The sequence below is a fragment of the Pseudophryne corroboree genome, chromosome 1, assembly GCF_028390025.1.
Source record: "Pseudophryne corroboree isolate aPseCor3 chromosome 1, aPseCor3.hap2, whole genome shotgun sequence".
Lineage (NCBI taxonomy): Eukaryota > Metazoa > Chordata > Amphibia > Anura > Myobatrachidae > Pseudophryne > Pseudophryne corroboree.
Genome location: NC_086444.1, coordinates 607,155,119 through 607,169,510, shown reverse-complemented (window position 1 = coordinate 607,169,510; position 14,392 = coordinate 607,155,119).

Here is a 14,392-nt window from a genome sequence, read left to right as displayed (position 1 = left end):
AAACTGAGGTTTCCAACCTTACTATTTGAGAAGCTTACACATGTGTTTCTGTTGCAGCATCTTACCGACAATCTGCTACTGTATGGCTGAAGTGGACATACATATCTTTACTGGAAGTAGACAAGGCATTTTGGCTTGGGTTCCATTTGATGTTTTTGTGACCTCAGTAAGTAGGACTGATTTTGCAGCTTGGCGACTTATTAAAAAATGTAATGGATTATTACGAGATGACTAATATATTTGTTGGTTTCAGATTGTTACTCACCATCCAGATGAAGAGAGTGTGGTTTGCATCTTGGAGGTGTGTCCAAAATTTGCAGTGGTGGTACCAAAGAAACTGCAGACAATCTTCGTGGCAGGCTAGCCTGCTGTGTTTGGGAGTGGCCATCAGACCGGCCTTTCTTTGTTGACACATGTGTCCTTCTTTGTTGGGGTTCAGGCGGCCGCCTTCTGCTGCTCAAGACTTCTATTGAGGGACCTATTATTTAAAGTAAAACAATTGGTATGGTCATACCTTTACAAAGTTAACCTGTACTACAATGGACACTTTACCTGCTTCCGCAGCATCATCATCCTCAGATATCATGGGACTGACTGCAGGACGAGCAGTAGAGCTATTTTTCAACACTGGGTAAAATGTGTAATTGTACATTACTAATGCTATTGTTGTTAAATCAAACTATTATTTTGATAAACATTACATGCTAAAAAATTGTCTATGTTTAATGGGAAAAAGAACCAAAAATGTAATCTAAAAAAAAAATATGCAATATGGAAAGTGCTACACTAGAAATAATGTACAGGACACAAACATCGGACACAACCACAAATACATACTCTAACAAGCCAAACACACACAACTTGATTTGTACATATAATGTCAGTAATTTACAATTTAAGACAGAAATTGGTCACTGATGTGTCAATACAAGCACACACTAGCACAATAACAGCAAATACATACGTTCATCATTGATTAGAAATCTGAACAAACATAATAGTAATGTAACTAAGTCAGCTGGGTTGTGTCAGGGTACAAATACAAACTCTAAATGAGCTGGTCTTCCACATGAATACATTCTGGCCAAATGAAAACACACATATAACTGTTTGCAAAGTGACTGTTTGCAAAGTGACTACTCCATCCTATAACATGTCAACCACTGTTTTGTGACCATTGCACATGAATAAATTCCAAAATACATCTAAAAACCTAATGAAAAAAACAAAAACAAGATAAAGGACACAATTACTCCTGTACAGTTCAATGACACACCAAGTCAACACACACATGGAAAATGAAATGTGACCAAACAACATGACATACAATAAAGTACTATGTTACATTGATTTTTGCATACAATATTACCAAATAAAAATATTTTTATGATGTGCACTTGGAGATAGTATTAATGTGCAACGTCACATGACACACAGGGGCAGATTTATTAAGCTCGGTGAAGTGATAAAGTGGAAGGTGATAACGCACCAGCCAGTCAGCTCCTAACTGTCATTTTTCAAACCCAGCCTGTGACATGGCAGTTAGGATCTGATTGGCTGGTCCTTTATCACCTTCCACTTTATCACTTCACCGAGCTTAATAAATCTGCCCCATATTTACAAACCCTAAAAAAAAAAAAAACATAATGTAAAGAAAGAAACACATGCTCACCATCTTTCCTGGCCCGATCGGAATCCCGGACATGGGTTGCTTGCACAACTTCAGGAGGTATTAAACTCCACATGGGCTCCTCATAGTCCAGATGTTTGGCAATAAAGGACTGTCCACCCCCGGTTTCGCGTGCCAACTTCGCCTCCTTGGCCATTTTGGACTTGACACGCTGCTTTATGTCATAGTACCATTTGCGGCACGTGTCCTCCGTCCGCTTGACCACACCATCTTCTTCTGTGTTGCCACCTTAGTCGACTAATGCCAAAATAGCTGCTGCTGATACTTCATCAGCTCCCGCACCAATGCCACATTTTCAGCATAACTAAATTTTACATTCCGCCCAGTCTTAGTAGTGGTGCGTGGCTGCAGAGCTGTCTGACTGTCACTATCACTGTCACTTGAGGCTGCTGCTGCAACCTCACCCACCTCCTCCACCTTACTAATGTCACTCTCACTTACCTCCTCAACCTGACCAACCTCCTCCCCCTCACTCACACCTTCCACCTCACTCACCTCACCCACCTATGACTCACACATAATTGTGTGGTTAAACAATTAACACAGAAAAATAATAAGACAAACAACACACTCCTCCACTACCACTGCACAACACACACACACACACACACACACACACACACACACACACACACACACACACACAACACTGACAAGGGACTATAAATTTAAAAAAAACTTTGACAAAAAATGAGACAATACAAAAAAAACAAGACTACAAGAATGACAAGAATACTTTCAAATACAATACTACACTCAGAAATCTCAATCCAAACTCCTAACCAAACCAACTACTCACCAACCTCCACAGCACAACCTCCCTCCTCACCACTAACTAAACCCACGAGGTGCGGACAGTTTGGGGCATATTTATATGGTTGCGCACAGACACTCCTACATCGGAAACACAACCAATCACGAATGAGGATGAAAATCGAAACTAAAAGTAAAAATGCGGCCGTGGTTGAAAAAAAACACTGCTGCTGTCAAGTAAAAACAACCAAAACACGAACGCAAACGTCATTGCCAGCCGTAAATTGACCAAAAAAAAGATTGCTATCGACATCGGAAAATACGAAAACCAATAACTCGACAGCTTCGTAAATTAGCGTATATAGATTCAAAAAGTTGCATGAAAATGCACCCGATAAAAAATGAGTTTAAACACAACACAAATCGACTCAAACACGAATATTAGTAAATATACCCCTATGTGTGAATTAATTTGATTTTAAGTAGAGATGAGCGGGTTCTGTTCAGAGAACCGAACCCTACCGGACTTTGCCTTCCAAGTTCGGTTCCGAGCCCGGCTCGAGTTTTCCCACCTGACTCAGAAACCCGAATACGGCAAAACATCATCCCGCTGTCGGATTCTCGGGGGATTTGGATTCCATATAAGGAGCCGCGCGTCGCGCCCATTTTCACTCTAGTCTCAGAGAGTATATTGAGAGGACGTGATCTCAGTGTTCAGTGTCTGTGTGGGGGCGGGAAAGTGGGGTGGCGAGTCTTGTGCTGTGTTGTGCTGCTCAGTCCAGTCCAGTGTAGTCACAGTGTTGGTGTCCTCTGCTGCCATATATGCAGTGTAGCTGTATAAAGTGGTGCTGTGTTGTGCTGTCCAGTCCAGTGTAGTCAGTGTATTGTGCTGCATCAGTCACAGTGTTGGTGTCCTCTGCTGCCATATATCCAGTGTAGCTGTATAAAGTGGTGCTGTGTTGTGCTGTCCAGTCCAGTGTAGTCAGTGTATTGTGCTGCATCAGTCCAGCCAGTCACAGTGTTGATGTCCTCCGTTGCTATATATCCAGTGTAGCTGTATAAAGTGGTGTTGTGTTGTGCTGCATCAGACCAGTGGTAGTGTCCTGTCTCATCAGTCATTCCAGTGACGAGTCAGTCACAGTGGTATACGCTGCTGCTATATGTCCACTGCTGCCGTATAATAATAATAATAACAACAACAACAACAACAAGTCCCTTACAGTGTTGCTGTGTTTGTGCTGCATCAGACCAGTGGTAGTGTCCTGTCTCATCAGTCATTCCAGTGATGAGGCAGTCACAGTGGTATACGCTGCTTCTATATGTCCACTGCTGCCGTATAATAATAATAACAACAACAACCACAAGTCCCTTACAGTGCTGTTGTGTTGTGCTGCATCAGACCAGTGGTAGTGTCCTGTCTCATCAGTCATTCCAATGACAATATACGCTGCTTCTATATGTCCACTGCTGCCGTATAATAATAATAATAACAACCACAAGTCCCTTACAGTGTTGTTGTGTTGTGCTGCATCAGACCGGTGGTAGTGTCCTGTCTCATCAGTCATTCCACTGACGATATACGCTGCTGCTATATGTCCACTGCTGCCGTAAATTTATTTTAACAACCACAAGTCCCTTACAATGTTGTTGTGTTGTGCTGCATCAGACCAGTAGTAGTGTCCTGTCCATCAGTCATTCCATATTGTCTGATATAACTCCCAAAAAATAATGGAGAACAAAATTTTTTAGGATAAAATAGGAAAAGATCAAGAAGAACCACTTCCTCCTAGTGCTAAAGCTGCTGCCACTAGCCATTACATAGACGATGAAATGCTATCAATGTCGTCTGCCAAGGCTGATGCCCAATGTGATAGTAGAGGGCATGTAAAATACAAAAAGCCAAAGTTCAGTAAAAAGAACCAAAAAAAGAAATTTAAATCGTCTGAGGAGAAACGTAAACTTGCCAATATGCCATTTACGACACGGAGTGGCAAGGAATGGCTAAGGCCCTGGACTATATTCATGGCTAGTGGTTCAGCTTCACATGACGATGGAAGCCCTCATCTTCCTGCTAGAAAAATTAAGAGTTAAGCTGGAAAGAGTACAGAAAAGAACTGTGCATTCTGAAATGGTATCACAAATCCCCAAGGAGAGTCCAAGTGTGTCGGCAGTTGCGATGCCTGACCTTCCCAACACTGGATGGGAAGAGGTGGCTCCTTCCACCATTTGCACGCCCCCTGCAAGTGCTGGAAGGATCACCCACAGTCCAGTTCCTGATAGTCAAATTGAAGATGTCACTGTTGAAGTACACCAGGATGAGGATATGGGTGTTGCTTGCGCTGAGGAGGAAGTTGACAATGAGGATTCTGATGGTGATGTGGTTTGTTTAAGTCAGGCACCGGAGGAGACACCTATTGTCCTTGGGAGGAAGAAGCCCATTTTGATGCCTGGGCAAACTACCTAAAAAGCCACCTCTTTGGTGTGGAATTATTTCTCCACAAATCCGGACAACAGGTGTCAAGCCATCTATTGCCTCTGTCAATCTGTAATAAGTAGGGGTAAGGATGTTATCCACCTAGGAACATCCTCCCTTATATGTCACCTGCTGTGCATTCATCAGAAGTCAGTGTCAAGTTGTGAAACTTTGAGTAAGAGCGTAAGCAGTCCACTGACATCTAAATCCTTTCTTCCTCTTGCACCCAAGCTCCTGCAAGCCACACCACCAATTCCCTCAATGTCAACTTCCTCCTCAGTCAGGAACATCAGATGTTCTGCAGGCCATGTCACTGTCAAGACTGAGGAGTCCTCTCCTAACCGGGATTCCTCTGTAGGATCCTTGAGTGGTACGCCTGCTGTTGCTGCTGCTTCTGCTGTTGTTGCTGCTGGGAGTGGATCGTCATCCCAGAGGGGAAGTCAGAAGACCACTTGTACTACTTCCAGTAAGCAATTGACTGTCCAACAGTCATTTATGAGGAAGATGAAATATGACAGCACTCATCCTTTTGCAAAGCGGATAACCGAGGCCTTGACAACTATGTTGGAGTTAGACGTGCGTCCGGTATCCACCATTAGTTCAGTGGGACTTAGAGAATTGTTGGAGGTACTGTGTCGCCGGTATCAAATCCCATCTAGGTTCCACTTCTCTAGGCAGGCAATACCGAGAATGTACACAGACGTCAGAAAAAGAGTCACCAGTGTCCTACAAAATGCAGTTGTATCCATGTGCCCACTTAACCACGGACATGTGGACTAGTGGAACAGGGCAGACTAAGGACTATATGACTGTAACAGCCCACTGGGTAGATGTATGGCCTTGTGCAGCAACAACAACAGCAGCAGCACCAGTAGCAGTATCTCGCAAACGCCAACTCGTTCCTAGACAGGCTACGCTATGTATCACCGCTTTCCTTAAGAGGCACACAGCTGACAACCTCTTACGGAAACTGAGGAACATCATCGCACAATGGCTTACACCAATTGGACTCTCCTGGGGATTTGTGATTTCGGACAACGCCACCAATATTGTGCATGCATTACATCTGGGCAAGTTCCAGCATGTCCCATGTTTTGCACATACAATTAATTTGGTGGTGCAGAATTTTTTGAAAAATGACATGGGTGTGCAGGAGATGCTGTCGGTGGCCCGAAAAATTTCAGGCCACTTTCGGTATTCTGCCACTGCGTGCCGAAGACTGGAGCACCAGCAAACACTCCTGAACCTGCCCCGCCATCTACTGAAGCAAGAGGTGGTAACGAGGTGGAATTCAACACTCTATATGCTTCAAAGGATGGAGGAGCAGCAAAAGGCCATTCAAGCCTATACATCCACCTATGATATAGGCAAAGGAGGGGTAATGTACCTGACTCAAGCGCAGTGGAGAATGATTTCCGTCTTGTGCAAGGTTCTCCAACCCTTCGAACTTGCCACATGTGAAGTCAGTTCAGACACTGCCAGCTTGAGTCACGTCATTCCCCTCATCAGGCTTTTGCAGAAGCAGCTGGAAAAATTGAAGGAGGAGCTAACACGGAGTGATTCCGCAAAGTATGTGGGACTTGTTGATGGAGCCCTTCATTCACTTTGCCAGGATTCAAGGGTGGTCAATCTGTTGAAATCAGAGCACTAAATTTTTGGCCACCGTGCTCGATCCTTGGTTTAAAGCCTACATTGTATCTCTCTTTCCAGCAGACACAAGTGTGCAGAGGTGAAAAGACCTGCTGGTTAGTAAATTGTCAACTCAAGCGGGACGTGACCCGTCAACAGCTCATCCTTCAATTTCTCCGGCCACTGGGGCTGCAAGGAAAAGGATAAGATTTCCTAGCCCACCCGCTGGTGGTGATGCAGGGCAGTCAGGAGCGAGTGCTGACATCTGGTCCGGACTGAAGGACCTGCCAACGATTACTGACATGTCTACTGTCACTGCATATGATTCTGTCACCATTGAAAGAATAGTGGAGGATTATATGAGTGACAGCATCCAAGTAGGCATGTCAGACAGTCCGTACATATACTGGCAGGAAAAAGAGGCAATTTGGAAGCCCTTGCACAAACTGGCTTTATTTTACCTAAGTTGCCCCCCCCCCCTCCAGTGTGTACTCCGAAAGAGTGTTTAGTGCAGCTGGTAACCTTGTCAGTGATCTGCGTAGGAGGTTACTTCCACTAAAGGTGGAGAAGATGATGTTCATCAAAATGAATTATAAATTCCTCCAGGAAGACCTTTACCAGCAATTGCCTCCAAAAAGTACACAGGGACCTGTGATGGTGGATTCCTGTGGGAACGAATTAATACTCTCTGAGGAGGAGGATATACACAGTGAAAGGGGTGAGGAATCGGACGATGAGGAGGAGGTGGACATCTTGCCTTTGTAGAGCCAGTTTGTGCAAGGAGAGATTGATTGCTTCTTTTTTGGTGGGGTCCCAAACAAACCAGTCATTTCAGCCACAGTCGTGTGGCAGACCCTGTCGCTGAAATGATTGGTTTGTTAAAGTGTGCATGTCCTGTTTATACAACACAAGGGTGGGTGGGAGGGCCCAAGGACAATTCCATCTTGCACCTCTTTTTCTTCTGTGCATCATGTGCTGTTTAGGGACTAGTTTTTTTAAGTGCCATCCTGTCTGTAACTGCAGTGCCACTCCTAGGTGGGCCAGGTGTTTGTGCCGCACACTTGTGTCGCTTAGCTTGGCCATCCAGCTACCTAATTGCACCTCTTTTTCTTCGTTGCATCATGTGCTGTTTGGGGACTAGTTTTTGAAGAATGCCATCTTGTCTGCAACTGCAGTGACACTCTTAGATGGGCCAGGTGTTTGTGCCGCACACTTGTGTCGCTTAGCTTAGTCATACATCCACCTCAGTGCAAACTTTTAGGCCTAAAAACAATATTGTGAGGTGTGAATGTTATTGAGGTTAATAATACTGTAGGAGCAAAATGACCCCCAAATTCTGTGATTTTAGCTGTTTTTATGTTTTTTTAAAAAATCATCCAGATCCAAAACCAAAACCCGAAAGGCTGGTTTTGGCAAAACCAAGCCAAAACCAAAACACAAAAGTTGAATTAGAACCAAAATCAAAGCACAAAACACAAAAAGTGCCAGCCGCACATTTCTAATTTTAAGAGACCCGGTTGCATTTTCCACAGTTTTTTTGTGCATCCGTTTTTCATCCATCATTATTAGGGGTCAATCCTAATAGCTGCAATGATTATGCGGGTGCACCTTATGGTAACTCACATTCGTACAAAAGTGCTCGCTGCCCCATAGGGCTCTGGGCAATTTTGTGCGAATTAGGGATAATTTCAGCCCGCAAAGGGTGTGAGATCGGTTGCCATTGTTAGCATTGAAATGCCACGGCAATGGCAATTTGGACCCTTCACGGCTAATAGGATTGATACCTTAGTATCTGGCCTTGCACTAGGTCCATGTTAGGTGCAAGAGGTCAGTCTGAAATAGGCTTCCCAACTGCGTCCAAACACCTATATCAAACATGGAAGTTGCGATACAAGCCCACAACCCTCCCATCAGACACAGATGCTCCATGAGCCTTAATACTTAAAATTGCCATCCAGTTGCTTCCCAGAAATAAGTACTTGACATTGGGGGTAATTCAGAGTTGATTGCAAGAGCAAATTTGTTAGCAGTTGGGCAAAACCATATGCACTGCAGGGGGGGCAGATATAACATTTGCAGAGAGAGTTAGATTTGGGGGGGTTATTTTGTTTCTGTGCAGGGTAAATACTGGCTGCTTTATTTTTACACTGCAATTTAGATTTCAGTTTGAACACACCCCACCCAAATCTAACTCTCTCTGCACATGTTATATCTGCCCCCCCCCCCCTGCAGTGCAATGGTTTTGCCCAACTGCTAACAAATTTGCTGCTGCGATCAACCCTGAATTAGGCCCATTGGGTGTAATTCAGAGTTGATGGCAGCAGCAAATTTGTTAGCAGTTGGGCAAAACCATGGGGGTCATTTCGAGTTGATCGCTAGCTTCCGTTGTTCACAGCACAGCGATAAGGCTAAAAATCGGCATTTCTGCGCATGCATATAGGCATGTCGTATGGGTACAATGAGCATCGTGGGTTTGCACAGAGTGTAACGTACATTCCAGTCACACGGCCGAACGCAGGAAGATTGACATGAAGTTGGCGTTTCTAGGTGTCAACTGACCATTTTCAGGGAGTGCTTAGAAAAACGCAGGCATGGCAGAAAAAACGCAGGCGTGGCTGGGCATTCACTGGGCTGGTGTGTGACATCAAAAGCCGTCCCTCCATCGTTAGAATCAACGCACACGAAGAGTAACTATAGGACTGGTCTTGTTTTGCACAAAAAGATCTTGCACAAGTGTTCTTAGTTCTGCAAAGTGAAAATACACTTCCCAGTGGGCGGTGACAATGCGTTTGCATGGCTGCTAAAAACTGCTAGTGAGCGATCAACTCGGAATGACCCCCATGTGCATTGCAGTTAGGGCAGATATAACATGTGTAGAGAGAGTTAGATTTGAGTGGCGTGTGTTCAAACTGAAATGTAAATTGCAGTGTAAAAAAAAAGCAGCCATTATTTACCCTGCACAGAAACAAAATAATCCACCCAAATCTAACTCTCTCTGCACATGTTATATCTGCTACACCTGCAGTGCACATGGGGGACAATTCAGTAAGGTTAGCAAATTCTGCTAATCAGCAGAATTTGCTAACCATTAGCACACATGCTGGGGGCCGCTTAGCATGCTGACCGGCACCTTTCTCCCTGCTTCAAGCAGAAATTGCAAACAGTACGCAATTTCTGCTTGTTAGCAGAAATTAAGGATGACTCCTGCCGGCGCAGCTTAGTTGCCACTGCAGGAGTCCCGGCACCACTTTTGTTGTTGCAGCGGCTGCATGTGACGTCACGCAGCCGCTGTGGCCGCACCCCTGATACGCCCCCGTAAACGCGTACCAGCCTACCGTTTGGGCTGGCACACCCCCGCAACTCTCCGTTTCCACCCAGAAAACGGAACGTTGCCGCCCTCCTCCCACCTGATTGAAAGGCAGAGGCGATCATAATTTCTGCGGCCCCCCCGCAGAAATTGTGGGCACAAGCGCAGTAGGGCCTGCTGCGCATGCGCCCGCGGCCCCTCTGCAAAAATTCCGTGTGAATCGCTACTTGCGATTCATATTTGCCCCATGGTTTTGCTCAACTGCTAACAAATTTGCTGCTGCGATCAACTCTGAATTAGGCCCACTGTTTTCAGTCACATGAGATCCAAAAGTTGCAACTCCTTGCTACTTCGGATGCATTGTGTGGTGACCCCATACACACATCATATTTTCAGATTCAGTTGCATGCACTGTCGGCTTAATATCAGGAGATGCGTCCATGTCTTCATGTGCGTACAACTCATAGTTACCCCCAAGGTGTTCTACAAGTCAACACATTTTAAAGAAACACTTGGTTCAAGTTTATTAAATAGGATGGTCTGCTGTTTTTGGTTGTTATCAGTTCAGATAAAGTTCTCTTCCCTTTGCTGCTTCTTGACTCATGGATTGCTATAGGATTCTGTTGGTTGTTTTTGGTATAGTTGCATAACCTTCTACCGTAATTTCTTCCTTATAATATGTTTCCCCGTGGGTGAAGTGAAGTGGGTGAAGTGAAGTGGGTGAAGCCTGGTGAAGTGATAAATTGGAAGGTGATAAAGCACCAGCCAATCAGCTCCTAACTGTCATTTTTCAAACCCAGCCTGTAACTTTGAAGTTAGGAACTTGTTCCCTTATCTTGATTCTTTCCTTTGTTTTGTGCTGTGTGTTGTTGTATGTTGTTTACGGTATATCTTTGTTTATCCTGTATGTTCATGTTATACAGGGCTTTGCTTTCCTTTCAGCTTGAGAACAGTGTGGAAAGGTGGTATGTAGTTTTCATGCCGACAATCAGGATGCCGGCTGCTGGCGGTCAGAAGGCCTGCATCAGAATCCCAACACTGTTCAGAATCCCAATGGTCACAATGATTTAAGTAAGTATGAAGGGGGTGGTTAGGGTTAGGCTGCGGGAGGGGAGGTTAGGGTTCGGCACTAGTGGGAGGGTTAGGCTGTGGAGGAGTGGGTTAGGGTTAGGCTGCAAGAGGGGATGGTTAGGGTTAGGCTGTGGGTAGGGCGGGCAGAGCCGGTTCTAGTCATTGTGGCGCCCAGGGCAAAAGTTTCCTTTGGCGCCACCACACTACCCCACAGTTATTCCCCCTGTAGCTGTGCCCCCTGTAGTTTTGCCCCCTGTAGAGTTGTGCCTCCTGCAGCTGTGCCCTCAGTAGTTTTGTTCCCAGTAGCTGTGCCCCCAATAGTTTTGCCCTCAGTAGTTTTGCCCCCAGTAGCTGTGCCCCTGTAGCTGTGCCTCCAGTAGTTGTGCCCCCAGTACTGTGCCCTCAGTAGTTGTGCCCCCAGTAGTTGTGCCCCCAGTACTGTGCCCTCAGTAGTTGTGCCCCCAGTAGCTGTGCCTCCAGTAGTTGTGCCCCCAGTACTGTGCCCTCAGTAGTTGTGCCCCCAGTAGTTGTGCCCCCAGTACTGTGCCCTCAGTAGTTGTGCCCCCAGTAGCTGTGCCTCCAGTAGTTTGCCCCCAGTACTGTGCCCTCATTAGTTTTGCCCCCAGTACTGTGCCTTCAGTAATTGTGTCCCCATTAGTTGTGCCCCCTTCTGTGAGTGACAGCGGCGAACGGAGCTCCCAGGCCTACCAGATCCTGGTCAGATCCCAGCTTTCGGCAGTGGTAATCCCTGGCAGAGAAGAGGCTGAGGGGGAGATGTAGTGGAAAGGCCGCGCTGTGCAGAAAGGAAGCGTGAGCAGTGCTGACAGGCTCCATTGCACACGTGGACGTCGAGCTGCAAATAGTGGAATGGGGAAGCATCTGGCTGCGAAGTGGGAAATGGGGGCTGAGATTCCACTCCTGCTCAAATGGCAGCAGTGCCCTCAGCACTGTGGCTCCCCGGTCAAAAAGCCTGTTTGCCTGTGGCAAGAGCCGCTACTGAGGGCGGGTAAGGGTCTGGGAGAGGGTAAAGGTGTGGGTTAGTCTATTTATCTAAAAGTGTTAGGATTCTAACCGTTGTCGCTGTCAGTATTCTGACTGCCGGCCTCCGGGTATGTCATACCTAATCGGCGCTACCATACATAGCTTATTGCAATCAAAATGTTGTTATCACTTTAAAAGTGATGAATTGAAGGTCATATGGAAACCTAAACATTTAATTCACAAAAACAAAGCAATAAAAAGGAAATAAATAAATGTCCTCTGTATGGCATAGGATGGAATGTGGTTATGTGACTGGCGGTATATCCAACCCATATGACATAGCTATATTACCTCAGAAAGCTAAGTGGAAAACTGAAGTTCATAATCTGAGTAACGTTATGGTTTTTAAAGCAAATAATGGCCCTCATTCCGAGTTGTTCGCTCGCTAGCTGCTTTTTGCAGCATTGCACACGCTAAGCCGCCGCCCTCTGAGAGTGCATCTTAGCTTAGCAGAATTGCGAACGAAAGATCAGCAGAATTGCGAATAGACATTTCTTAGCAGTTTCTGAGTAGCTCCAGACTTACTCAGCCATTGCGATCAGTTCAGTCAGTTTCGTTCCTGGTTTGACGTCACAAACACACCCAGCGTTCGCCCAGACACTCCCCCGTTTCTTCAGACACTCCCGGGTTTTTCCCAGAAACTCCAGCGTTTTTTCGCACACGCCCAGAAAACGGCCAGTTTCCGCCCAGAAACACCCACTTCCTGTCAATCACTCAACAATCACCAGAACGAAGAAAAATCCTTGTTATGCCGTGAGTAAAATACTTAACTTTTGTGTAAAATAACTAAGCGCATGCGCTCTGCGAACCTTGCGCATGCGCAGTAAGCGACTAATCGCAATATAGCGAAAATCGGCAATGAGCGAACAACTCGGAATGACCCCCAATGTTCCTTAATACACTGTAGGTACTGACATATGGAGAATGCAAGCAAAAGATACCAAAAAAAGATTCTATTTAGGCACTGTATAGGGTAGTTTTGTTACAGGGATAGTCAGTCCCTAATACAAATTGCACAACACCAAAAAAACGTAGCAGTGCTCTATGGGGCTAATTCACACCTGATCACTGCTGTGCATGTTCACAGAGCAGCGATCAGGTCTGAACTGTGCATGTGCTGGCGCCGCAGTGCGCCAGTGCATGCCAGACAGCCGACGGCTGTTTTATCCCTGCGATCGCCTCTGCCTGATTGATAGGTAGAGGCGATCGCTGGGTGGGAGGGGGCGAGCCAGTGGCGTTTGCCCGCTGTTTAGGGGGCATGGTCCGGGCACATTGCAGGTGTGCCCGGACCATTGGGGGGGCGGGCCATGGCGGTTGCGTCACGTCACACGCAGCCGCTGTGACCTGAGCAGCGACGAGTAGCTCCCTGTGTGATGCTTTTGTACTTGTGCAACGGGTCAGGGCCTGACATGCGGGGAGGACTAGCCCTGTGCTGGGCGTCCCCACACATGTCAGTGTGACTGATCGTAGATGTGCTAAAGTTAGCACATCTACGACCAGGTCTGAATCACACCCTATGTCCCGCCAGGGATGTGCAGTGAGGTAAACGGCTCAGGAGACACTGGCTAGTACCAGAAACAGATTTACCTACAATATATGAGCCAAAGGGTTCATGTGGATATTGGGGGTCATTCTGACCCGTTCGCGTGCGTGAAGAAAAGACGCAGCACTGGACGGAAAGCAGATTAACAGCGGCAGTCCGGGGCGGATACTCACCGTTAGAGGTCATTTTCAGGGAGTGGTAAGAAGAACGCAGGCATGTCCAGGTGAACGGAGGGTGGATGTCTGACATCAGGACCGGGACCTTCATCCCTGGATCCGTCACATAGGGTAAGTAGCTGTAGCCCTGGTCTTGTTTTGCAGGAACATTTTTAAGCATAGCAGGGCTGTACAAGCGATCGCAGCCCTGCTATGCTAAAATGAACTCCCCCATAGGCGGGATTGGTTGATCGCGCCAGGTAAAAACGCAGGAGTGGCTGGCAAAACGGGGGAGTGGCTGGCCAAACGCAGGTCGTGTGTGTGGCGTCAAACCAGGAACTAAACGGACTGAGGTGATCGCAATCTAGGAGTAGGTCTGGAGCTACCCAGAAACTGCAAGGAATAATTTATTAGCAATTCTGCTAATCTTTCATTCGCAATTCTGCTAAGCTAAGATATACTCCCAGAGGGCGGCGGCATAGCATTTGCACTGCTGCTAAAAGCAGCTAGCGAGCGAACAACTCGGAATGAGGGCCTTAGTACAGTACAGTAGGCCATTGCTGTATCTTGCAGCTCTGTGTCAAGTATACTATCCATATCTGTGCTGCATTATTGTGAGCAGTATATAGTAGGACAGTGCAGCATTTTGGTGACCAGCAGTATACATATAGTACAGTACAGTAGGCCATTGCTGTATCTTGCAGCTCTGTGTCAAGTATATTATCCATAT